General features: G+C 43.2%; 1 pseudogene; it reads left to right on the top strand.

Annotated features, from left to right (window-relative positions):
- Positions 1-12,009, top strand: part of LOC115381039 (NACHT, LRR and PYD domains-containing protein 14-like) — an 88,935-nt pseudogene that overhangs the window by 18,161 nt on the left and 58,765 nt on the right.

Here is a 12,009-nt window from a genome sequence, read left to right on the forward strand (position 1 = left end):
GTGACTTCAACATAAAACTCTGTCCTCTAATCTCACTTCTTTCTCTCTTTATTCAGGTTGGAGGGCTGCGATTTGTCAGATATCAGCTGTTCTTCTGTGGCCTCAGCTCTGAAGTCCAACCCCTCCCTCCAGAAATATCTGGAACATCTGGACCTGAGTGTGAACGATCTGCAGGATGCAGCAGTTTCTCAGCTGTGTGGTTTTCTGCAGAGTCCACTCTGTCGTCTGCAGACTCTGAGGTCAGACTCCATGTTTGAGTGTGTTTCAGTAAAGTAGTGTTGACACTAAAGGTCAGACATCAGGCTGATCTGAGAGTGATCCACACTGAGGATCTCCAGGAGAAACGGAGCTTCTTCTCTGGTCTTTCGTCCTGTGACTGTGGCAGAGCCGTGTGCAGCTCCACATTTCAAAGCTTGCTAGAAGGGATTGCCCCCCTACCAGTTTCACATGAGGAGAGATTTATGCTCTTCAGGGGGAATAATATGCTGGAGCCTAACTTTCAGTCTTCCATTGTCCATTCATGCCTCAGAACAACAGACGGCTAAACTCTTCTCTTCTTTCTCTCTGGGCTGCATCAGTGGCTCCTCTTCTCTCCATGTTCTCGTCCGGGGGGGTCTAACGTGTTTTAGTTCAGGGGCCACATCCAGCTCAGTTTCATCTTGAGTGTCCCGCAGCAGTAAAATAGAGATAAAATGATCTTTAAATTGAAGTTTTAATTTTTTGTTGTTGTGGTGCAGAGTATACATGATACAAATGTGTATTTTCACAAAACAAAACAATTTCTACAGAAAATCTCGACAATCTCAACAAATAGATACTTTCCAGATGATGCTTCCCTTTGTAAAACATGCATTTCAGGGTAAATTCTGGTCAAAATATTGTTGTATTATCAGGTCACAGAAGCCCTGAAAATACTTTATTTGTCCTCCGTTTTGCCGTGATCATGAGCCATTTGGGACGCGTCCATCTCAGACGGATCCATTCATAAAGATGAATTTCAGGACAAATTCTGGTCTCGATCATTTTGCTTTATCAATTCCAGTAGTGTCCTTCACCCCCCCATGGTCACGGGCTCGGACCCTAATTCATAGTTCAGTGTGTCTCATGATATCCACTTAATTGGGACTCCCTTGAGAAAGAGGTTTTTAATCTCAGTGGGACCTACCTGGTTAAATAAAGGTTAAATAAATAAAAAATAAATTGGCTGTGATCCTGGATTGAATCTGAACCTTCTTCAGCTCTCAATGACTTCAGCATCAAACTTTGTCCTCTAATCTCACTTCTTTCTCTCTTTGTTCAGGTTGTGGTACTGCAGGATGTCAGATATCAGCTGTTCTTCTGTGGTCTCAGCTCTGAAGTCCAACCCCTCCCTCCTGAAACATCTGGATCATTTGGATCTGGGTTACAACCCTCTGCAGGACTCAGGAGTTTCTCAGCTGTGTGGTTTTCTGGAGAGTCCACTCTGTGGTCTGCAGACTCTGAGGTCAGTTGACTGTCTGTTCCTGTTGTAGAAGGAGAAATGTTTGTCAGCAGCTGTGATCTGAGACTCTGATCCTGCAGTGAGAGAGTGGACTGAGCTCAGCAGCAGCTGACTGGTGTGTGTGGACATGAGGAGGAGTGTGAATGTTGTGCTGACATGTGGATGATGTGTGTGATGAAGATCCACAACAACAGAACAGCTCATTGATCAGGACTCAGTAATGTGGAGCTGCTCATTTCTCCATCAACACATCTGATTGGTTCCTCCTCAGTGATTCTGCTGCTTTCTCTCTTTATTCAGGTTGAGCAGCTGCAGTTTGTCAAAGATCAGCTGTTCTTCTCTGGTCTCAGCTCTGAAGTCCAACCCCTCCCACCTGAAAGACCTCGACCTGGATTGGAACCGTCTGCGGTCTCCAGATGTGCAGCAGTTGGTTGATCTCCAGCAGAGTCCAGACTGCAGCCTGCAGACTCTGAGGTCAGTAGATGGTTGGAGTGAGTCCATGCTGCTTTCAGCAGGTTTGGACTAAAGACAGTCAGTGTGAGAACAAAGATCCAGTGTTTGACTCTCAGTGAGGCTGTGAGAGGAGAACGCTGAGCAGCTTCAGGATTGGACAGCAGAGGACACACAGTCAGCCAATCAGAGGAGCCACAGGCTTGTTGTGTTGGTGTGACAGTGGTGGTCCTTCATGAGCTCTGAGCTGCTGACTGCTGCTCTGAACAGGACTGAAGTCCTCACTGCTTCACAGAGACTCTGATCATCTCCTCTCTTCTCTCTGCAGGTGGAGCAGATGGCAGAGCTTCATCCAGCAGTGAGCGACAGAGGAACCAGCAGAAGATCTGCAGTGTGAAGAGCTGTGAGAGTCCAGCATCGAACCAGGGTTCCTCTGAATGTGACTCACTGGTTAACAGGAGAGTTCCATGTTAAAACAGTTGCAGATCTGTTCCAGACAAAGACAGATGGTGTTTGACTCCATGAGTCAGTTTATAAAAATGACAGACTTCAGAGCTTTGCTTCAGTAACAGTGAAGCTCCTTTTCTGACCAAATCAAATGATTCCTGGATTCCATCAGTGGATCCTGAACACTGTGTCTACATATCCAGGTCTGGATTCAAGTCTGCTTCAGAGAATCTGCCTGGGATTGGAAAATGGCTTGTTTGCAGAAAAAAAAAAAGCTGATGAACAAAAAGAAATTCAATTTGGTTTCGATATGCCTGTTTGTACATGTGTGTGTGGGTGTGCAGCGGGGGTGGACAGCACCGTTTGTCTGCTCTCGATGTGTGTGTGTCTTTGTCTGGTTGTTTGTTGATTTGTGTGAGTGTGTTCTGTCAAAACCACCTGTGAGCTGGCTCCGCCTCCCAGGCCCCATCAAGGAGGAGAAAGACCAGTTGGAACTCACCACCTGGTCCATGTCCCCAGCCGGCTGGGTGTGGGGGAAACACCTGTGTTGCAGCCTTCCTGCACATGAAGCAGGTTACAGCTCTCCCGAACTGGTTATGAAACGAGGTGTTCCTCTCTGGGATTAATCTGTGCAAAAGAACAACTGTGGATGGACAGCTGGTAAGCCCTGCAATAACCGGGGGTTGTGTCAATATCTCTGCTGGCTTAAAGGAGAAATGTTTGTTCTGGAGTGCCTGGGACATTTTGGTTTCAAATGCAAACTTGAAGTTTCATGATTTTTTTTTTCCCCATTAAACTGCAAAGTTTGTGCTGATCACAAGATTTAAACAAGAATCAATACTTATTTAAGATGCTGATGAAGTTTAAGTGGAAAAAGTCACTAAAAAGGAACTTTAAGAGAACGCCCTGTGGAAACGCTTTTGATGTATTAATGCATTTGTTTGCTACCTCTGTTTAAACTAAGTTAAAGTTTTAAGATTACGTCAATATTCTTTAGTTCTTGATAGCCAGATCGTTATTAATCGTCATAGTACTTTGAATGCAACTGTGACCGAGTAATTTGTCAACCAAAAAAATGTCCAAAGAAAATGAAACCTGGATACCCAAAACAATTACTATAGAGCTCTCTAAAAAAGAAAAGTTAAAAATGTGATCCTCAAGTGGCATGTGTGCTGGATGACGGTGCTGGACCTGTCCTGGGACCCTGAGGTAACGGCTTGACTCCGGTCCACTCGCTCCGTGAGCAGGAAGACCGAAGTGATGACTTCAAATGTGAAGTGCAAGACGGCTCGTGGAGACCGACTACTGCTCGGTCATGTCTTCTCCCCACGCAGTGTTCAAGCAGTGCATGCGTGTTTGTGTGTGTGTGTGTAGTAGTAGTAGTAGTAGTAAATTTATTTCAGGCGAAATGTAACCATAGTCACAAAGGACAAGCCATTTTCAAACAAAAACAAAATGGGCGAAAACAGAAAAACAAAAACAAAAAAATAAATAAATGTCCTGTACACTAAATCAGGCTGCCTGAAAGGGAGTGGGGAGAAGAAAAAACTTTTAACCCCACCCCTAATCCACATTTCTCAATCACAACCACTGCCGCTTCTACCAACAGAAAAAGAACAAAATAAGCCGAGTTTGAAATCATAAACTTAAACGTGTATACATCCTTGTTGAAAAGGATGTATAAAATTCTTTACTTCTAAGCTCATGCGCACTGTGAATCGAATTAGAACTTCTGTGAAATTATTAACTTGTGTTACAATGCTGCATTGTATTATTGACACCAGGCACCGCCACTTCAATTCACTTCATACCATACCCCGTTCGTACAACCACACATAAGCGTATGTGGATTAAACAGATTAACTCAGTTTCAAAATGTGCCAAAAAAAAAAAAAGGAAAATAAAAAAATAGACCAACTTATTGGTGTCCTGCACTGTGCATTAAAAGAGGCAAGATTTGGATACTGCTGTCAGAAGAGGGTACTCTTCAAACACCAGTCCGCCTCTTGCTAATCCTATAGATATTTAAATGTGCTGTTAGTGGCTTTGTGTGTGCTGAACTGTGCATTAAAAGGAGCAGGTGGTTTAGGTGATCTGATACCAGGAGGAAGTCTCAGTCGCCTCCTGCTCGCCCTATCCTTTGTGTATTTAATTTCCTCATTTTTGTAATTGCTGAAAGACTGGCACAAAAAGGGATGGTACTTGAGACTGAAGTGTGTGTGTGTGTGTGTGTGTGAGAAAAAAATCTGAGACTCCATTAAGTTGACAGCTCAGCACCATGGACAGCACCCTGCGTGCAGGCATGTGGGTGAGCTTCAGGAAGCCAAAATATTTAACTGACTGTATTCTTCAGCACTGTGGAAAATGCAATTTTTACTCTCAATATATGTGTGTGTGTTTATTTGTCCGTGTGTGTTTGCTCCAGTGTGTAAGACAGAAAATAATGTTCAATTCTGTTCGTTGTTTTAGTTCAGAACCATGGACAGCTCCATATTTACGTTCAACTTCGGTGCCGTTGTCTATTTGTTTGTCCATTTCTGTGTGTGTGTGTGTGTGTGTGTGTGTGTGTGTGTGTGTGTGTGTGTGTGTGTGTGTGTGTGTGTGTGTGGGGGGGGGGGGGGGGGGGGGGGGTGGGGGGGGGGCAATTTTGTTTCTTTATTATTCAATCAATCAGAAAAAGTTTTGCAACCAAAAAAGAGAGTTGAGGCCAAAAAGCATGAAGTTTCAATACAAAAATAATAGTTCAATCAAATGGAATTGATCCGAGAGCAAAATAATTTAAGTGGCAACTCCACCAGTTTTATTCTTTTGAGATCAAAACTGAAAAAAGCTTTGGTTTTGAATTCTAAAGTTTTGCTTGCAAATTCAAAAGTTTTGGTTTTGAACTCAAAAGTTTTGCTTGCGAATCTGAATCTGAATTTAAAAATTTCCTCACATATGTTCAGATGACACTTCAGCACCATGGACAGCACCATGTTTACTTTCAACTTATGTGCCTTTCTTTGATCGTGTGTGTGTGTGACTCAGCCAGAGATGAGACTGCTAACTGCTCTTCACAAGTTTTACATTCTGGTAAATCGCAAAGCCAGGTCTTCTCTAATCATTCATTTCAATTTTTCCATCTGAAAGAAACGTTAGAATGGATAGCCGATTTCAAGACTAACAGCTCTGCAGCTATTTTAGAAGAATTGAAGTTCTGTGGAAAAGAGGAAGGAAAGTTGCAGTTCTGCTCACACTGAAAGTGGAGGAAGCTCCGTCACTGCTGAGCAGTGAAAGAACCGGATGTGGTGTTGGTGCCACAAACATCTTTCTTTATGAAGACCCAAGCCAAGGAGCGACTGCAGAGGGCAGGGTTGTTTGATTCATGTCAGCCTGTGTGGAGCAAAGCACCCTGAGCAGCTCAGAAAACACGTGGCCACACTGTCACAAGTCCTTCATCTGAACAAACAGCAAACTGGATCAAGTAGCAGACTGTCTGGGACATGACCTCCGTGTTCACAGAGACTTCTACAGGTTCCCAGTTCCCACCACACAACTGGCCAAAGTAACCAAAATGCTTTAGTCAGTGGAAAAAAGACATCTTTCCACTCTGCAGGGAAATCACTGGATGAGATTGAACTTAGACGTTTGTACAGAAATGAACATTTATTGATAAGAATCTAATCCTATTTGAATATTATCTTTTGTTTTTCTGCATGTTAAGTCAAGCATCAGGACTTTGTTCAGTTTTCTCAGCACAGATTACATTTTCTTGATTCATACTGTGTCCAGAGAGGATTACTGTTCAAAGACATTCAGACTGAAGACCACAGTCGACCAGGTGAGAGACCTTTCAAGGGCCTGGTTTGGTAACAGTTCTGGATCACCGTGTTGTGATGTTGTGACAAAACTCTCTTGTATCAAGTCTATACACGTTCATGACAAACTAAAGAAATTACAGACTTTCAATTATGATTCAGGTCAGTGTCTAAAATATGTTTTCCACGACTTTCTGTATTCAGTGTTGAGTTGTTCATCTGAATTTGATCAACACTTTTTTCAGAGGACGGTGTGTTCAGTGATGCAGGGCCTGAGGATGGAGACAGAGAGTCAAATAACAGCGAAGCAACATTCACAACCTCACAGTGTGGGAAGAGTTCAAATATCCATTCTTCAATAATCCCTTCACGCTCTTCTTCTCATCTCCTCGTGTTTTAAAAGTTGACAGCAGCAGGGACTGTCTGTAAGGTGAGGGGGGAAACCTGCACTGGATTCCCAGTGACGAGACCGTTCAGTGGAATGGATTCACTGCAGGGCTCCCCCTGCTGGCGGTGAAGTGAGGAGAAACTGATCATATTTCACTGCATGAAGACAGTTTATGTGGTTATTTATTTAAACTCCACTTTGCATTGAATGTGAATATAGGAACAATGAAATAGGCCCAATTAATCCACTGGTTTCAGATGATTTACCCCCAGAATGTTGTAATTTATTTTATTTTATTGGTTTTTAACATTTCTTGACATACAGATGTGGATTTTAGAGTGGAAATAAACTTGCTTCCTGACGGTTTCTGGGAAATCACGTGACTGTGAGGAACACACTCACTCACGCACGCACGTACGCACGCACGCTCGCTCGCTCGCTCGCTCACTCACTCACTCACACACGTGGTTGTTTCTTTGCGCGTGTGTGTGTGTGGGGGGGGGGGCATGTGTGCCTGCGTGCGTGCATTTTTGAGTGTGCGTCAGGAATGAAAACTGCTTCCTCAAGTGTGTTCAGATCATATTTCAGCACCATGTTTAGTTTCGACCTTTGTGCCTTTGTTTTTATTTTGTTTGTTTTTTTCCCCTTGTCCTGTTCGTACAATATTGTATGATTGAAACCTTTTACTGTCCAAACAGATTGTAATGTCCGCAGCAGGAAGAGACTGAATCTCCTCCTGCTGCTGCCTTTATTTGAGACTGGCATCTGGCATGGCTGCTGAACAGGACCAGGACGGAAACGCTCAGAGAGCAAGAGAGAGACAATGAAAAATATATAAAGTCACAATACGACATATCACATCTAACAGAGAACAATCCGAAACCACAGCACTTATAACTAACAGAGAGACTGACAAAAAATCGATAGCTAACACAAAGACTGACAGAACCAGAACAGTTTTCTTTTCCTTTTATAATTAAACACCAGACAATCTGCAATCTTACAGATTTTTTTTTTTTTTTGGGGGGGGGAGAGTATAGCTAGTAGTGAACTGGGGGCGTGCAAACTGAGAAATCGTGTAAATATTACGACACAGCATCAGGAGAGGTCTACTACAGATCACCATTAGTCTAACCCACCACAGGAAAACAAGGTAACTGAGTCCACAGGTAGAATGTGAAGAGTGACTAAAGATCAGCGTGATCATGCAAATGTAATAGTGATAGTGATGGTGTTCATGCATATATGACCTCTGACCCCTGAGAAGGCCAGAAGCAGGCCAGAGAGGCCCTCAGAGCCCAGATATCCATGCGTGCGTGTCCTTTTTCCTGACTCCTCAGGGATTTAAACTCTGACAGGAGAATGTGCTTCGAAAAGTAGGAGAGAAGAAAATACAGAACTGCATGAAATGTGAAATGAACACTGTTTCGTCTCGGAAGTTTCCAGAAACAGGAAACTTTAATGAGAGAATCAACAAAGGTTAGTGAGACTCAACACTGAGTGAGTGGAAATATGAAAGATCAGGAACAACTTTTTCTTTGTTTATTTGATCCTTATTCAAGACTCTTTGATATTAATGTAATATATTGTTCATACAGGCTGATGAGGAATAATGTTTTGTTTTCAAGTTCTCTGAGACACAGTGTGAAGGACGCACTGTTTAGCCTGAAGTCACCTTGGACTCATGAACTCCCATCCGAGAAACAACACCTGCTATTCTCGTCATATCTGTCTGTATGACTTGGGGTTGACTGAAATTATGCAGAGTTGGCTTGAGTTTTCCTCGGAGCAATAGACTCGCTCTCAATCAGCTGATTTGTGTGTATGTCCTCTGCCATCCTCAATAAATCCTCCTTGTGCAGCGTCAACACCTTGACTTTTCATGTTTGGCTCAGATTCACCAAAATTAAACAAGAGTTTGGGGACTCGTCCAGGAACTAAATACAACATAAACCAGGTAAGTGCAAATGTTTCCTTTGTTGATAATTAACTCGGGAAGTAATGCCTTACCTGTGAAAATGTTTGACAAAATAAAAACAATTTCTTACATGATTGTAATTGTTATCACAGATCATAAGCCCCTACTCAGCCTGAAGGACAATGATCCCACTGGCAGACGCAGCAGATGGGTCCTTGAACTGAGTGTGACGACACAATCACACATCGGGAAGGTAAACGGCATGGCGACGCTGATGCCTTGTCCAGACACACCAGCATAGACTAGATTGACACAGCCGAGCAGTGTGTTGTCACTTCATTGGTATCATCCCATTGGGCGGTATTAACAGTAATATGAAATCAGAAATGTTCCCAGTCAGTTGCTGTGCCCCCCCCAGCCCTGCCACTCAACTTGTTTAGCATGCATGAAGCAGTCGTTATAATCATATTTACCCATTCTTTCAACTGCGGGGCTTTGGGAGTTTTCCAGTGTCTGAGGATAACTCCAGCAGCCACTGAAATCCCAACCGTAATAACAGAGAATTTTGCTTTTGATATGTCAGCTATCTGTCCTTCATCACCCAGCAAACACAGTGGTGTTTCAAGTGGAGGATCAAGGTGTTTTTAACATAACATTAGAGTCCAGTGTGCTGGGAGCAGCACTGCTGGACATTAAACATGCTCTTGTGAGTCAGTTTTGAGCTGTGAGGCTGATTTAGTGTCAGACCTGGCAACCTGCTGTTTGAGGCTCCGCCCACATTCCCTGTTCCTCCTGCTGGAGAGAAGACTTCCTCGTTCTGTTGCGACGTCACTTTTCCAGGTTTGTTTCATTCTTCTGATTGTTCTGCTGTCAAAGCAGCGTTCTAACTCCAGACGTGTGAAACTCCGTCTGTGTCTCCAGAGATCTCTGCTCCATCCTGACTGCTGGTGAGGAAAAGGTGAGTTTTAATGAGCCTCAGTGTCTCTCTGCGTCTCCACAGTTTAAACACGTTTGACCAACTAGATGAGGGTGACCATAGTCCTCTTTTACCCGGACATGTCCTGTCCGGAGCGTCCGGGCGGGTTTTGTTTAATTCAAGGAAATGTCCGGGGTTCACTGTTTCTCATGGCACCAGCGCTTTGCACACAGTACTATGATAACACTTTGTTGCGCGACGTGCGCGCGCGCGCGCGCACACACGCACACACACACACACACACACACACACACACACACACACACACACACACACACACACACACACACACACACACACACACACACACACTTGGAGCGGAGCAGGCGGGGTTGTTCAGACAGCGGAGCAGGAAAAAGCCTCAGCTTAAGAGCATAATGAGATAAAAAATAGAATGTTGAAGAAAAGCAGAAAAGCAGGATAAAGAAAACAATTAAAGATTAAAAGTAAATATCTTTTTTGTTTAAGTTAATATTTCTGAGACTCTTCTATTCTTCTATCTTATTGCAGTTATGAAGAAATATAATCCAAAAACAAAGGTTATTTTCCAAAGACCAGGGAGGTATTTTGTTATTTACCTGATGGTTTCGGCAGGTAAATAACAAAATACCTCCCTGGTCTTTGGAGAAGAACCTTTGTTTTTGGATTATAACTTGGAAAGACCAATGAAACTTTTTGGACTAAGAAATATATTGTCGAATCTTGATTTTCCAACAGAAGAGTCCATATTAAGAACATTATTTAATATTTGACGAGTCTAAGAGAGCCATTACCGTATTTTGTTACAAGTTTTTACATTTTATTTTGTTAAAGAAGTTAATTTTCATTGAAGCCTAATAAAGAATGTTCATCAACCTCTGAGAAGCCAATCTGAATCCCCCCCCCCCGCCGGTCCTCCTTTTTTGGAATTCAAAATATGGTCACCCTAAACTAAATCAGAGTCCAACTCCTCACATGGGGTGGATTTAATGCTTCATGTTTTTACTTTTCTTTCTGTTTGAAGTAATGTTTCGTTGAGATCTGGAACTTGCAGTAAGTCTTTAACTGCTGACAAACAGTGAATCATTTGCTCTGTGTGTGTGTTTGTGTGCACGCGTGTGTGTGGCGGGGTCCTTGTTGCTGCTCTCTCTGTCAGCCTGACCGAACATGTCCGGTGTGGATGAAGAGGAGGACAGATCAGAGTCTGAGGACAGGTGAGAGACGTCAGCTGCTCCTGCAGAGTCCAGGTCCAGAGGCCACAAACATTATTGCGCTGTGAGGGTCTGACCTTTGACCTTTGATCTGGTTCATCTCTTAACTGTTGTGATTAACTTCTCAAATTACTGTGTGTGTGTGTGTGTGTGTGTGTGTGTGTGTGTGTGTGTGTGTGTGTGTGTGTGTGTGTGTGTGTGTGTGTGTGTGTGTGTGTGTGTGTGTGTGTGTGTGTGTGTGTGTGTGTGTGTGTGTGTGTGTGTGTGTGTGTGTGTGTGTGTGTGTGGCTGAGGCTCTCAGCAGAGTCATCCAGCCATGTCGAAATGCCGTGAAAAAGAACTGCTGCTTGGAGAGCTCTGATTAGTACAAAACACAACCGCCAATAAAATACAAATAAAGATAATTATATGGTGTTGCGGTTTACGTTGGGTAATTCATATTACATTACTGGAGTATCGATTACGGGGAGTAATTGATTTAAGTAATTTATTAGGTAATTAATTTGAGTAAATTATTTACCAGTTAATAATTGCAGGTCATTAATGGTGAATACTAAATAACAATCAATTACGGTGTAATAAACTGTTTCAAATGGAACACAAAGTAATTTATCCCAAATTAAATTATTATTAATCCAAATAAACTGTTATTTATTCATTAATGATGTCAAATAATCAGGTATTTAGGAATGAGTAGATCACAGAGTGATTTAACCATCAGATCATTGATTAACTAGGCGGGGTTCAAACAACAGGTTTAATGTCTCATTCATACTACTGAGTTCTCACACACACACACACACACACACACGCACGAAGAACTTATCATTCAAAACTTAGATCACTCATTCAAATGTGTGAATTTCTGCCAGTGCCACGGGTGCGGGATGGAAGGACCCATGTGCAGGCAGCCAGGCGGGGTTCAAAACTCATTTATTTGCAGGTAACGGGAATGCAGGGATACAGGAATGGGCAGAGCTGAGGCAGGCCAGGACACACTAGCAGAGCACATGGACAGACCCACAACGAACCGACACGACACACCAGGGGAGCAGGGCTTCAGTAGAGGGCAGGACAGGTGATACCCATTAGGGCGGTAACGAGTGAGGCAAGAACAAGAGGGCAAACAGAAAACAGGAAGAGAGGACATGCAAAAATGAGCAAACCAAAACCAGCCCAGAGCGCCCCCACATGGCCGGAGGGGCACAGGGCGAAACCACTTGTTTATATGAAGCTGTATCTTTGTGTCTTTGCTGTGTGTTGTGTTGCTCAGAGTAAATGTTGCTTGTTGTCCACAGAGAGAAGAAGAGCAGTGATGTCTGTGAGGAGCAGCCAGAAAGACCCAGAAGCGTCGCTGCACCAA

The sequence above is a fragment of the Salarias fasciatus genome, chromosome 3, assembly GCF_902148845.1.
Source record: "Salarias fasciatus chromosome 3, fSalaFa1.1, whole genome shotgun sequence".
In the NCBI taxonomy this organism is placed as follows: Eukaryota; Metazoa; Chordata; class Actinopteri; order Blenniiformes; family Blenniidae; genus Salarias; species Salarias fasciatus.